Here is a 16174-nt window from a genome sequence, read left to right as displayed (position 1 = left end):
GACGACCACATGAAACCTTCAGCGGTAACGATGGCGTAATTTCACCGCTATGAAAACCTAATGGGTGCACACACACACACACACACACACACACACACACACACACACACACACACACACACACCTATGAAAAGGGATTCTCCAGGAGTTCTTTGTCTGGAGAGGAGACCCCGGGTTAGTCGAGGGATCTGGATTTCTTGAAATCGGCCGTCACACATCTCCCGACTCTCTGGAACCGTCACCTTCCATCAGCGTCAATCAGCAGGACCTGGTTTTATGCTAAATGATGATGATGATTTTGAACTAATGTCAGCGTCTTCCTCCACACATATGTTGAAATGTAACTTGGAGATGACCGAGTCCTGGCAGGAACATATCCTCACTAGAGCCATGAACGTGTGGACGACCCGTGGAGACGTGCTACCTGCTCTGTCTGCTGCGGGACCTCCGCTTCCCTGGGTCATTTATAACTTTTATTGGCCACTTCAAAACTCCAGTTTACCAAGTGAAGGGGCTTCGACCCCGAAGGACAATTTGTCCACGTTGGAAAGTGTTTCTCACTTTGTGTGTTATTAGATATCTTGTGAATGACATGTTTGTATTTATGAACCAAGAAGTTGTGGTTTTGACAGGATACGATTCCTCTAATAGGTTTTTATATTTACGCCAACAATGACTACTGGGAAAGATGTCATTTATTTTATATATTTATTTATATCACTCATTCATTCATAACTTTAACCAGACAGTTGCAGCTGTTACAGGATTTCCAGTGTTTTCCATAAGGATGTTTTACTTATAGTCTGGTTCCAGTTGGTTCCACAGTTTGAAAAAATGGACGTAGACTCCGGGACAGGAAAGTGAAGCCAATGCGGAAGTGCCTGAAACCTGTATTCTCTCCAAGGACCAGCAGAGGGCGACTATTGACTCGACTTCTCACGTGATTTATAACGTTAGTAAACATTTTCCTCAGGAGTTTATGTCTAAATGTGTAGTTTCAAGTCTTCTTCAATACAGCTGATGTTTATTCTGTAAATTATGATCCATTTAAAGTCAAATAGACCAGAAAGCACCGTGTGATTTAAGGGAGTGGATACAGTGTGATTGACAGCTTGTATCGTCCAATGGGTGCAGGTCGCAGGTTTAGGTGGAGGCAGTTAATTGCAGCCTAATTGAATTGTTTGTTGATTACACAAAAAGTATTGAATTGATTTCCATGAAAGTTGGTGGAAGGATGGAACACGGGCCAAGAAAGAAGTTTGATGTGGATCCCGACAAAGTCACAGATTGTTGTAGGAATCTTTTATCACTTTTTCTATAACATGGCAAGATAGTTTATATTTTTCTCTTGATTTTCAGCAATTTCTCAGGGAAGAAAAACTGACATATTCATGGGATCAATATCTACGAGTACGTGAAATTTGGTGCAAATCCAAATAAAGAAACAGATTGAGAGGATTTCAGAAGAAGACGTCTTATGACATCTTATTTAGATTTTAAACGCGGATTCACTAAAAAACACTTAAACCAGAGAAACATAGCTCGGTCTAGTTCATCTGGTTTTTCACCGTGTTGTCCTGTCCTGCACGACACACACACACACACACTCCCCCCCCCCTCACTCAGCTCATCCCTCGAGCTTCATATCTTCTCCATATGGGACAGATTGAGTTGTGACCACAGCTCCTCGCTCTCATCCTGAATCTCGGCTGCAGAAATCAGCCGCCTTTCACGCTTTCCTGAGGCCACACAACACGAGGGGGAAGGCACTGATTGGGCGGCCGATTCCCTCTCCGCGCTGCTGAGGTCGGATGTAAATCCCCCGGAGGTCGGAGGTCAAGTGTTTTCATCATCTGCGCGGCTATTATTTTACGTGTTATTATCAGCTGTATAATATCTCCCCTCGCACAGGAAACAGGCGTAGGTGCAGGCGAGGAAGTGAAGAGATGTGGGTCTTTTGCGTGGCTTGTTGCCCTGCAGCTGTGGTTTGGGTCTCGTCCCACCCCCCCCCCCCCTCAGGACCTCACACAAGCCAGTTCATATCCATCCAGTAAGTCCTCACCGTCTCTAACTGTAAAGAAAGCAGCTGCGTTTCATCCTCGTAACCACCGCTGGCAGGATTGAGTGACCGTCACTGGGCCCGGAGCTTTGCTTCCATGTCCTCCGACCACAGCTGCTCGGATTCTTGATAAGCTTGGAAGTTCTGCAGCTATTTATCAGAGCCCAGACGTCGTTTCCCACCAAAATCACCCACATTTCGCACATCACGTCCAACGAGAGGAGCCAACATACATCAGCGGTATCGTAACCCGATCCCAGTGTTGCACGGCGGCGCTGATAGAGCGACTCCAACAGTTTCTAATGAGAGCCTCCTTGTTTATATTTATTAGCTGACACACGAGAATCGCCGTGGTTTGGAAATGTTTATTATTAATTGAAGTTCCACATTATTCAGAGAAACGAGGCTACTGCTCTCCCACATACATCAACTGCACTCCTTTACAACCAGGAGGAGATGTGCAGATAACGGACACAGCTCCGATTAACTTAATGCAATGTGACTGATATCTTTCCTCCCTAAGAGGCAACAAGAAATATTTTCCCCGTTGCGTAGCAGCTAATGTCCGTAACGTACCTGCTAAAGTTATCAGCAGCGCCGACTTCGCGAGGCCGCTCAGATTTCTAGATTTAGAAAATTACTTTATTGCCAAGCAGAATGTTTTCGCAGACTTTTGCATCTGCTTTTGTTGTTGTTGCAAAAAAACGCGACTTGATCATTCTTGTCAAATGCAATTTGTGCAAAAGATCCGTCAGTTTATGTCTGTGTTTGTCGAACTGTTTCCCTGATGTCATCCGTGAAGTCATAAAACTGCTCGCGCTCATTGTTTCTGCTCCGTGTGCTTTGTTGTGGCACCGACGTCCATGTACTGTTTTCAATCAATACCGGAGCTGTGGTGTCAGTTGCTATAGGAGCAATAAACCTCATGTTTGTAACGTGAATGTTACTCAGAGGAGCGATTCCTCCGCCGAGGCCAAACTGTGTCATGTTAAATTCAAAATCAAGATGCACCAAATTGCACACACTCATAGATATGAGATATTCAAGGTGCCAGATTTATTTTCCTTCAGGATCCATGATTTCAGGGAAAAAGAAAACTGAGAAATGGGTGAAAATGACGTTAAATGTCCTATATCGCAATGTTAAAGAAAAAACAAAATCCTGGATCCATCCCACATCTTTACACCAAGTTTTAAAGAAACACATCAGGTTGTTTGTGTGTAACCTTGCTTACAAACAAGCAAACAGACGATGGTGAAAAGATCCGTGTCCGAGGTATCAACCCCGATGCGTACGGGTCTGTGTGGTACATTGTCGAATGGTCACTGACTATTTTTACTTTTAACTGGCTCTAGGGGCCAAACCCAAGATTTTTACATGTACAATTGGAGTATATTGAGTTTAAAGATACTGAACTTCCCCTGTAACATGCCCAGAAAAACAGGCTCCAGAGGACATTACCTCAGTTTTTGTGATTGGAAGCTTCGCTGTCAAAGCCAAAATGTGGCAACTCCATTACAGAATGTAGTCAACGAGTTGTCACGAGCCAAATCTGACTTTATTCTCCATGTTTTTATGTCATAACAATGACTAATGACAAAGTAAAAAGGGCGAGTGATGCAACGATCACTATAAGTGGATGTTAAAGTGCAAAATTAGTTATTTTTGGCTGAAAATCTTTTGCAAATAAGAAGTTGTATGTATAGATTTCTAAAGGAGACAGTGTCACAGTCCTTCCTAATTAATTAAGGACAAGATACTATTAAAGTATAACATTAGAACAAACTATCACAAATTCTGAATTACTTCTTTAACCTTCGCTGGATCCAGAACAGTTTTAACCCCGATGGGAAATCTGTAAATAACCATGATGTGTTGAAGGTCTAACGAGAAGTCCACCAACCAATGCACCAGCTGACATGTTGCAGGGCAAAGACATGAAGCCCCCTCCCTGCTGACACCCACACAGTAACACCCCCCCCCCCCCCGATACCAGGAGGCGTACGGGACGTTTTCCTGTGAGGCCTCAGCTTCACGTCCCAGATGAGACCTGCATCACGTGACCCCCTCAGAGGCAACACAAACAATAAGGGACGATACGAGGAGATGAATTGTTTGCTCTTATCCTTATTGTGCACATCACCGCACAGCATGTAGGGCTATTTATCACTGTCCTCAAGCGGGATGGTGGTGTGTGTGTGTGTGTGTGTAGAAGGGCCCGGCTCTACCAGCTGAGTTGACTGGAAGTGGTTTGTAATGAGAGTCAAATGAGCCGAGTAGCGTTATCATCGTGAACGACACTGTGTAATTACCTCATTCACACATGGACACCATAACATTTTGAAAAAGCCCAGTTACTGTCTGCGGAGAGCGTGTGTGTGAGTGTGTGTGTGTGTAGAGCAAATATGACTCAGTGTCTTTGAACCCAAACACTCACTAATGAACACTCAACAATAGGTACCGTCTGTGTGCAGCTGCATTTAAAGCTCTCCAGACATTTAATGGCAGAGAGAGAATCTGGCTCTTCACCGAGCGAAGTGGGTCTGCGGCCGTGCGCCGAGGGACGGGGAGAGAAAAACCAATGTATGCATGTGATCATCCGCGGGGGTCAAAGGTCGGTCTCCAGGCTCTGAGGACGCTATTCATCAGTGTCCAGACACCGTGGAGAAACATTTGGATGCGACCAGCAGACACCGATTCTGCAGGAGGCTCCAAATTGAATTCTTTAAGACCTTTTCAATCCCACGTAGACTGCAGCTTAAAACTACTTTTAAGGGTCACACTGTACAAAGTGGGACGGGAAACCAGTAGGGAGGAAATAGCAAATATCAATTCATATAATAATACAATATAATAAATAGACTTTTGCTAGAATAATCACTTGTCCATATTGAATTTATGAACTTCTATCCACAAAAAAAAAAGGGACTGAACTGCGCAAACAACTGTTACAACGATCCCACTTTGGGTTTATGTGTGTATAATGTCTCCCCACAGTCCACAACAGGATCCCAAAACGTTTTATAACCGACATTACTGCCTTCAGCCGGCAAGACAATATAATTAAGACCTTTGTAAATGCAATTTAATACCGTTAAGTCCGAAATCCACGGCTCCATGAGACCTTTTAGGACCTGCAGTGCGTTTCTTGTGTTGAGTGACTGACGGACAAAGTGATTGGACGACGTTCGCTCTGACGTCTCACTTTTAATTGGACAACTGTGCGCGGAAGTGTCGATTTGTCGGTCAGTGCAGCACTTTTGGTCCAGACTGAAATGTCTCGCCAGCTGTTGGATGGATTGTCGTAAAAAAAAGTCTTGCTCCGAGCTTTCCCGGTCTCCAGGGGCCCGAAGGCTTCGCTGATCCCCTGACGTCTGCTGCTGTGTTTTCATTTGGCTCAGCCACTGCAATTCATATTTCACCAGGATGCACAGTGTGGGACTCGTGCTCAGTGTGAACCGGGGTGAGCTAAAAGGGATATTTGCTGCCTCCGGACCTGCATTTCAAAGATAAATATGCACTGTTCTCGCTTAAAGACACAAATCCCAGCGTCAAAAGTTTAATTTGTGGGTTTATTCTTTCCTCAGGTGTGTTTGAGAGGTTTTTCACGAATGTAAAAGTTCTGCAAAGTTAAAAATCTCCCACAGAAACACTGAGGCTCCTCAGACGATGCGTCCAAGTTACTGTGACATCAGTAACTTGAGGTTTCCTACATGCGGTTGACCAATCACAGCAGAGTGGGTCAGCTGGCCAATCGGAGCAGACTGGACTTCACCAGGAGGGGGCGTCTTAAAGAGACAGGAGCTAAAACCAAGTGTTTGAGACAGAGGCTGAAAAGAGGAGCTGCAGCAGTGGACAGTTTATATGTAAAAAATAAAACGATCAACCAAAATATGAGCAAAATGTTCCTCTTTTAAAATCACTACTTCTTTTGATTGTAATACATACTGACCCTTTAACCTCTTTACGACAGGGATCATGTTAATTAATTTGCTCTTAGTGGAAACATTATATTTCTGGTAAAAGTTCACATTAACCCAAGAAGAAGAATCACTCGGCAGCCGTCATTAGACATTTTATATTTACTCAGAACCTCGAACATCTCACTTGAAGCAGAAATCCCTCGTTCCCACGAAGAGATCGAAGGTGACACCTCCGATTTCCTGAAGACAAACATGCTCCATCTTCGCCGGATCTTATGCATTCATTGAATCCCTCTTTAACAACCCCCCACACGGTCTGGGCCTCACTCTGCAATTACACCCTGAAAAAACCCCTCCTGTACCTTGCACTTATGGAGCTAAATGCTGAAAACATGTTTGTAATAATGTCCCCGGCCCAATGATGGATGGCTCACCGAGGCCGGAGCCCTGGCAAAGTGTCTGTTTGATTTGGACGACCGCTCTAAGCATCTCTCCAGGTTTGAGTTTTCACTGCGTCCCGTCTGCTCGTTTTACCTCTTTCTGTGTTAGTTCAGCTCTCGTTCCCTCTCCCCGTCTTTGATATTTTAACACACGGTCGCCGGCCGAAGCTGGAACAATAAAACCATGTGGGGTTTAAGTGCTCAAACTTGACAAATAGAGCTCGAGTCGAGGTCTGAACTGTGAGATCAAGTGTAAGACGTGTGAAAATGGATGCATGCAAGGATTATAAATACACCTTTGAAGAAGTGCTGGAGAGGAGGATACCGCACAAAGTGTTATGTTTTACGGATAACAATGAACATCCTCTCCCCCTCCTGGACAGACAGCAGAACACCGTTTCTGACAGACTGGTTCAACTTCGCCGTCGTGAGAAACGATGCAGGAAAACTTTTCTGCCCACGGCAATAACTCTTAACGACTCTTTACATCTCTTTATAGGTTCTGGATCAATTAAATCCCAGTTTGTCTGCACGACCTTGGACGTTATTGGATATTGAGACCATTTCTTAACTAAGTCGTCTTTATATGAAAAAAGATATGACGAGATGGCCAATATCCATTGTACACGCACTACTACCACAAGCAGATGTTCTTCATGTTTTATACTTTGCAAATCGAGCTGTTCTAACCAGCTCAACCACCAGAAAGGAGTTTTCTCAGTGGGGTGTCTGGCCTCCGTCTTGGAGATAGACGATAGACGAGTTGGGACATCAGGAGGGAGCTCGTAGAAGAGGCTCTGCTCCTTCACGTTAACGGAGGACAATGGAGGTGGTTCAGGCCATTTCCTGTTTGCCCAGCTCACACTGTAGGAGGAGACCAGACCCAGAACATGCTGGAGGGACTACATCTCCCATCTGGCCCCCAGGAGGACTTCTTTTACAAATATATAACAAGGTAATTATAAGGGTTACGTTTATTATATATGATCATAAACAATAATTATGCCTCTACAAATCACCCACACACGTCTATCCATCCATAAAACTGTCCATCATTAGATAACAAGGAAAGTAAAACCAAACCTAAACACATGAATCCTCTAACCAAACACACGAGTGTCTACGTACATTATTAAATTGCATCATTACACTTTTCACCACATGCAGCTTCCTCTGGAGTTTCCACATTTTTTCCAGCTCCTCTACACCCACTTGGTTTTCATCTGTTAGAATCCGAGACAGGAGACGGATCCTCACTCATCCAGATCCCAGTGTGCAGTAGGAACAGTAGTAGGACTCAGCTCGTGAGCATTAGACGTCTCGAGTCCACATGCGAGGCACGAGGATTCGCTGTCCTTGGAAAAAGCAGTTTTCCGACACTTCTGCGAGCCAATGGGCCTTTTACTTAGCCGCCAGAGCTAATCGCGCTCTCGGCCAGATTCAGCAGGGTGTGCTCTGGCATGTGTTTACCGCGGAGTCCGCAGCCAGGACATATCATCCAGGATTCAGTAATTCAAAGAGCCTGCTCTGCAGTACGGGCCCGAGTCCCCCAACTGCCACATTCACTGCTGCAATTATCCTGTTTCTTGGGAGGGAGCTTAAACATGAGATCACTGCAGATCCAGCCACCTACAGCATTCTGTGATTGTGCGGACTGGCCTGGAGCGCCACTGGGAAAGTATCTTGTAAAAGCCACATGCAGGCGCTAATCCTACTGGCAACCAGGGACTTTGCTCTTTTCTCCACCTGATGACCAGTTTCAAGTCGTTAATTTAAACTCGCAGTAGTAAAAGAATTCGGTCTTGTTGTACACGGAGAAATCCTCCTATCGCCAGGTTTCAATATAAATCAGATGTGGTTAATTTTATAGATTTCGAAAGTAATCTTTTCTGAATTTTATTCAACCACAGATGTGTTAAAGTTTCTGTAACGACAGCGCCAGTTAAAATGTAAATAATAAAAAAAGCTGATTTAATTGCAACAAACTAAAAAAAAGAAAGAGAAATACCAGTACAGGACATTTCTGGTCCAACCCAGTATGAAACCAATTCAGCATTAAAATGAGCTAAAATGTGAAAACACTTCCTCGGACTATCGCTCTATGTTCACATTTATGTTTTGGAGTTTGGCATTCAACACGTGTGGAATAAGTCACGGAGAATAAAAATGCAAACTGCATACACTCCGAGAAGTGGAAAAACAAATTGTGGGATTCACGCTGACACGGTTTCCCAGTTGCAGGTAGAACGGGTTCAGCTTACCGGGGCCAAAGGGCCTCAGAGTACATGAGCACGAGGCCTGGAGCTGCACCAAACTCCGTCGCCTCGGAGCTGCTGGTGTTTTGCAGCGTTGGCAAGTGAATCCAAAAAGGAAACCTCGCCGTTACAAGGCAAGTGGGCAATGAAAACTCAATTTACGCCCCACACCTCTGGTGCTACGCAGCAGTGGAGGTGTTCAGCCCAGTGTTTCATATCCAATTATCTAAACACATCAACACGTAGCTCAAATTACACATGTTCATCCTGCGGTTTACTCAGATGTGTCTCCACCATAGACTGTAAATAAAATTGTCTCTAATTCCTTGTCTCTAAAAAACTGTTTTTTACATATACTTGTCCCATTAACTAACATGGAGGAGGCCAGGGTTTAAAACCTGTCCTGAATGCAGACACTAGGGGGCGATCAAGATGATTTGGCTTCACTTTCAGGGAGCAATCATGTCTTTATTTATTTACACGTCATTTTGTAATTGAGTCACAACAACACAATTAAATAAAACCACCGCTGACACAGAGACATTGATCAAGTTTGTTCATTTGTCAAAGTTAACAAATGTTCTTCAAGACGGATACAAAACATTTGTGTTTGGGAATATTTCCTTATTTTTAAAGAAGATAGAACAGCCTCTCAGGAACTTTTCCTATTGAATAATCACAACCTCTGTGCCTGAGTCGAAGCAGACAGGGAACTTCTCTCCCCTGGCAGAAATACAATCCAATTGTTCAATTTAACAGCGCCTCTAAATTCTCCCAATTGGTTGTCCGGGAAGGGAACACATGCTGTTTTTATTGGACATTTCTCCTCCATGCCAAACAATTTTTTACTGGTATTTAAAGCACATTTTCAGATCCATACCTTTGCTGCACTCGGTCCTTTGTTTTCTTTGGTATTTAAACGCTGCACCACAGGCCTCAGTGGAAACAGTCGTGAAATGAACCGTATTGTGGCTCAAGTTACTTTACATCTTTTCTAAAGTCAGAGGAAAGACTGAGACTATTTCACAAGCAGAGCAACAGCATGAAGTATTGAATGGTTTAGGACGATATCATTTGAAATCCATATTGAATAGAACATGTCAGATAAAAAAAAACATGAATATACACAGGATCCTCTGTTCTTGCAGTATCGTTTTGTTTATTCTTTACTATTACTATTACGATTTTGGGGGAAGGATGATGTTTCAAATTTTTTTTTTAATAATGACATAATGGGATTCAAACCCCCGTCTCCTGAGTAAAAAGTCCTATTTGACCCAATCACCATAACCTGTTCGAGTTGAGTCAGCACAAACTTTCAACCAATCACAAGCCTGCCTCAGCTGCCAATCATGATGTTTCACCACGTTTCTATTACATTGAATAATTAAAGCCAAACATACCAGAAAACTTAAGAAATACCGAAAATGACAGAATCCATATTTGAGAAAAAGTTATTTAACCTGTACTTTGACTTATTTTGGTTTGTGTCCCATCAGCCAACACGGAGGAGGTGGAGTTTATGACCCTACACTGCAGCCAGCCACCAGGGGGCGTTTAGGATGGTTTGGCTTCACTTCTAGTGTCGGCCATCTTTCTATCTACAGTCTATGGGCAGAACAGGTGTGTTGCATCAGCTCCTACAGGTGAACCTTATAAAGTCATGTTCTGTAAAACACACCGAGAAACTTCCACCTTTATCTGAATCCTACACGACCTCCTGTTCACTGTTCGAGCCACCGTCAGCTTGCACCCCCCCGCCCCCCCCCCCACTGACTCACCACAATACCCCCCAAGCATCACCGCTCTCTGTAAGCAATTAAGAATAATTTATCCTCCCACTTGATGCAAGCCATATTGATATTTCCTCCCCGCTATCCTGTGGACGAACGCAGTGAGGAGAAACACGGGCTTTAAGGTTGTAAACATGCACAGGATCTGGTTGAGAGATAATTGCAGCAATTTCCATGATTCATTCACAGCGGAGCGCGCCGATAACGTCCGTGAACTCTGCAGCATGGTGACGACACCGGGGGATGCGGAGGAACGCTGAGGTTTAATGAATCACATGCAGCCGAGTCGCTGCGAGAAGTAAACAAGAGTCCAGGAAGAGACGGGAGCAGTCCCGCGCTTCGAGGAGAGATCGACCTTCACCAGGAGTCACGACCTCACCGCCTCGTCTTTATAATCGTACAACTCTTTAAAGCTTTTTGCTCCAGAGTCACAAGCTGCAGTTTAGTTTCTGTGATGCTGCGACAAAACGATTTAATGTGGTAAGAGTCTCAGCTCAGGTGATGAACCAGACTCAACATCACTGCTGCTACTGTCACTAGTTCTGATACTTTCCAGTACTTCACCCAAATACCCAATACCAATGACTACTGGTCGATACTGACACTAATATGGCTGCTGCAAGTATAATTGACATCTGCACCATTCTACTACAAGTACTAACTACTGTCATAGATACAATTATACTGCTACTTTTACTATTACTACTACCACTGCTTCTGCTCCTATCAACACTGTTATACATCTATTATTATTACTTTCTTCATCTAGTACCACCTTACTGCTACTGCTAATATAGCTTATACTATTACTACCACTAAAATGACTACTTTCACAAATACAGCAATTACTACTAGGCTACTACTGCTACTGCTATGGTCAGTACCAGTTTCAACACTACATCAACAGCCATTGCCGCTACAACTACTACTGAAAATACTGCCATTACTACTTCTACTACTACCAATTTACTAAGGCTCATAGCTGTTCACTACAACTGCTACTACTATAACTAGTAGTAACTAGTTGTAACTAGTAGAACTACTATACAAATATAACCATTAGTAATAGCTACTTCAATTATGACTCCAGCTTTTTTAGAAAGTATTAGTACTAGTATTATACTACCGCTGCAACTACCATGATTACTTATAATACCACAGCCATTATTCCAGTCTCCACTACTATTATATAACCATTACTACTGTAGCTGCTACAACTTCCCCTGCCAGCACAATGATTGACGTTATTTAGAATACTACTACTACCTCTACTACTACAACTACTTCTACTACTACAACAACCATATCATCAAATAATAAGATAATTAGGAAACATGAAGTGATTCAACTATTTGTATACGACTGTGAAAAGAGTGTTCAGAGATTTACAGGCAGTGAAACTGAAGAGCAGTAAACTGCAGCGTATCTATTAGACATAAATAAAACCGGCTAAGACGACTGTCATGAAGAGATAAAGTAAAACCCATCACGTCAGATATGTGTGTGTTGAGAAGTCGTTTACAGGACGACACTGGAGCCTCCCTTCGCTCTGCAGAGCCCCGGAGCTCCTCCTCCACTCAGCTGCGTCCAGCTATGACGGCTTTGTTCTTCCAAGGCCTCTTCGGGGCCTGCTAATGCAATCAGTGCGAAAAAGGCTCAGACATAAAATATAATAGGGGGGAAAGGAGCAGGAAGAGTTATAGGACTGGGATGAATAGTTTCCCCTTTGAGTTGGTTCCGTTTTTGTTCAATTTATTGCCCTCGGCGAGCTCCTGACCAGAGCTCCCTCTGTTTCGGCTCCACACCGGAGGGCTGCAGCGAGTCTGTGGCACAGAGAAGCTCGCTGACCTCATCGGCGTGAGCCAAACACATGTTCTGTCTCTGCAGGTTCAATCCCCCCCCCCCACTCTGCAGCAGGACTTAGTCTAATCCATTTCAATGCTAACGCCACGTTGTGTTGTCACGTTACAGCCCAACTGGAGATAAATGGGACTTTAACAGAAGCAGCTCTCACAAAATCATTAAAGGTGGAGAACAGCTCTGTTGGAAATGTTGATGGACGTGAGCTGCAGCAGCCGCCTGCACCTTAACATCGCACAACTGTGAGGCCCAGTTCAGTCCAGTTTAAATCAGTTCCTTCCAATGGAATAACTGGAAATCTACAATCAGCCGATTCACCTGCCTCTGTACCACCTGCCCGCTTGACCACCACGGGATGTAGAGACAGCCGGTTTGATCCCCGCCTCTGGAACTCCCCTCCCATCAGACACATCTGTAACATTGGCTCTCTCTCCATTTTCAAATCCCGTCTTTTTAAACTGGGATATTCAGTCTGGTTGTTTTCCATTTGGCCAACGTATACAATTTTTTATTCACTGTTCATTTTATTAATTTTTTTTGTTGTGTTTTTATCTCTTCTGTGAAAGTCACCTATAAATAAAATGTATTATTAAAGGAAAAGTAGATCCCAATGTGTAAACAGTTTATTTTCAAGCGTCTTCATCGTCAGAACCAAATCCAACGTCACTGAGGTTTTAGTAACGTTGGGACCAGAGCTTATGACGCTTTGGTTTATTCTGCTGTTCCACTTTCTGGCATAAACACAGAGTGAATAAAATATTTTGTGAGTGAGATGCCGTAAACTTTAATGAAATTCCAAGACGCCACAATAAACGCTCTGAGAGAGTTGCTGTCTACGTGAATATATATATAGATTTACAGCCTGAGCTCACATCTATTTCCAAGAGAAAATATATTGATTTCATTTTAATGATTCAAAGAGTTGAAATGTCAGCTTCACAATTAGCCTATTTACAGTTGATCAGTGAGGCCTAAGTGGTGGAAAACCGACGATTCCCTCCATCGCTGTTTCCCCCTCGGGAAATATTCACCCAACTGGAAAATGTCAGCGTCAAACTGTGAGTCTTTAAGTTTCCCAAAAGCTTCACTTCTGGACTTCACAGTCAACTGTTCCCTGTATTTTCTCTGTTGATGGACTTGGCTTCGATGACCAATGACATCAACGCGGCCTTTTGGAAACAAGACCCTGCTTCCAATCTCAGAGAGGACGTCGTGAAATGGGCTGTTAGGAGAAGTGAAATGAAACCACACGGGTGAGCGACTTAGATGATGGTTTAGCTTCACCGCTACAAGTGTCACTTCTGGGGTCCAACGTCCATTGATTCCTGTGCAGCCGGTCTCACGCTGCGCGGTGAAGTATCGATCACGACGATCTGTGTCATTCTGCTCGGAACACTGCGTTAACGCGATGCTGCCAGAGGCTCAAATAGCACTTTTCTGTCACGGTAAAGTCACATGTTGGACCCTGAGACTTCTTCTACTTCTTTTTAAACTTAGATGATTCAGCTCGAGTCTGGATTTTTGGCCCAAATCAGGTGAAAAGGCCCCAATTTGACTGTGATTTCTAACGATACTGCAGAAAATTGAGGCTATATTGCGGTGAGGTCATGAAATTAGACAAAAAGAAGTTCGGCCTCTTTGCCCAAATTACTTCCCATGATATCAAGTAACTGATTAAAACCGCAGTAATCCGAATTTTACATTTGGAAAGAACTTGATTCTGATTTTATTCCACCAAGTACACACTGCCGGCCAAAGGCTTTTTAGAACGAGTCCAATTTTCCAGTTGTTAAAAGGATAGAACACAGAGTAATGATCTCAGTGTACCCGGAACATAAAGCATGGAAGCACCAGGTAATAGCCACAGCCCACAGGCCATGACCTGTAATTAATAATGGCTGAACCTCTCCATCAATTCCACCACTTGTGAAAGAGAAGTCACACAGGAAATGAAATAACTGATATGTCTTAAAGGGAAATTACAAAGTGCAGATTTAAAATCACACAACAGTGTTAAAATGTTAGCAATACTAAATAATACAATACTTTCTCCTCTTTAAAGCAGCCTTATGAGGTAATAATGAATTAATAAACTAGTTATTATCATTATAATTAATACAATCTGACTTTACAATATGTAAAGAGCAACTTACAGTTTAAAAACATTTGTTAACTTGCTAAGATAACTCTAATCAGCACCTCATTTCTATACTTTAATCATATTATTCGTAATAATTAAAGTTAAGCGTGTTTTCTTTTTGCTGGAAACAAAACTCTTGGGTGTGTGGACACAAAAATCTGTTAAAATGAAATCACTTTGCTATAAATTGATCCATTTAATTTATATTAAAAAATGTTTTATAGATTTGTGGTGAAAATAAATTGGTGTTTGGGGCATTAAGGTCTCAAGTCGTCTGCAGAAGCCGCAGGTTTGTGCTTGTCCTCCCTGACTGTGTCCTATCAGAAAAGGCCAGCGTGTCCAAATATATAAATAGAACAATATTTATTGGTTTTCAGGTGCAGTAAAAGTGCAGCTGTAACAAAATGCATGAAATAATAACACTTGTTCACTCTTCATCACCGAGGTATGTGCTACACGCTCCTCAGTGAAATTCCATCACTGCCTTTGGGACCCCAGTGGAAGTCTTCAGAGGAAACGCTCTCACCCCATGTGGCCATTGTTAAAACGTGATTTACAGGACCAACCTTTTCACGTTGAAATTTACAGCATGCTCTGTTGACTCAGGGAAAATCTCACAATCTTTTATTCCATCCATCAGCTGCACTGCTCAAGAACAAAATACATATACTCCAAGTTGGAGAGCGTTTTAAATTCCTGGTTGTATCTGTAACATTTTTGGTTTCAGGCATCGTTGCACACAAAAAAAAAGTGAAGTCGGATCAGTTTGAGCTGTAAAACTTCCCCTCGCTCTCTCTTCACTTCAGTGTAATCATGTAATATGTTTTAGACGCCGGGTCTGCTTCACCTCACAAAACCGTTCAGGAACCGTTTCAGTGTCTGGCTTTCATCACCGAGGCCCGTGTCACTCCTCCTCTTCCACTCCTCCGCTCCGTTTAATCATCCTCGCTCCGAGTCGCGCATCGCCGCTCTTGGATCGCTTCGCTTTGCCTGCAGACGTGTTGGACTTGACGTTTTTTTTTCGCCATGAGGATTTTTAATGTTCTGAGGTTTCCCTGAACTCGAACACAAACGGGGGACGTTGCCACTTTGCTAATTCTGCCGCACTCTCACTTGCGCAGTCGAGTGATGAATAGATTCTGATAGTTGAAGCTGAAAGTTTAAGTTTGCATTGAAGGCTTTGACATTTCCATATGCACATTGTGATGGACGCTGCTGAACTTCATGAGGAAAATCTTCCTGCTCACAGGAAGTTCCGCATTTTATGATTCCAGCAAGAAGAGCTGGCTCCTGGAGACGTTCTGTGCATGAATGAAAAAATCTTCTTTTACAAACGAACTGAATCAGCGTCACCGACTGAATCAGGGGCTTTTTCATGAGTGACCTTCCTTTTGAAAACGCCATAATTGAACTGTCAGTCTCGTCCCGATGCAGTTTTTTTACTCTCTGAATAAAATCTTTGTGGGTCAGTTTGCCTCAGATGAAGTGTCTGTGTCTAAAATGTCTTCTCGACGTCAGATTAAGATGGAGGCTGTGTTTACGCCAATTTCTGTAATTTCCCCGAAACCATCAACTTGACGGGCACGAGGCCAGAGATCGGCCATCGGTGCAAAGTTAGAAAGTTTGGAGGATTTGTTCCCTAAATGACAACAGTCACAATCTTCTGTCTCCTCATCCACGCACCGTTGAATGTTGTTGGTCGTC

The sequence above is a fragment of the Hippoglossus hippoglossus genome, chromosome 10, assembly GCF_009819705.1.
Source record: "Hippoglossus hippoglossus isolate fHipHip1 chromosome 10, fHipHip1.pri, whole genome shotgun sequence".
In the NCBI taxonomy this organism is placed as follows: Eukaryota; Metazoa; Chordata; class Actinopteri; order Pleuronectiformes; family Pleuronectidae; genus Hippoglossus; species Hippoglossus hippoglossus.
This window is presented reverse-complemented; position numbering follows the sequence as displayed.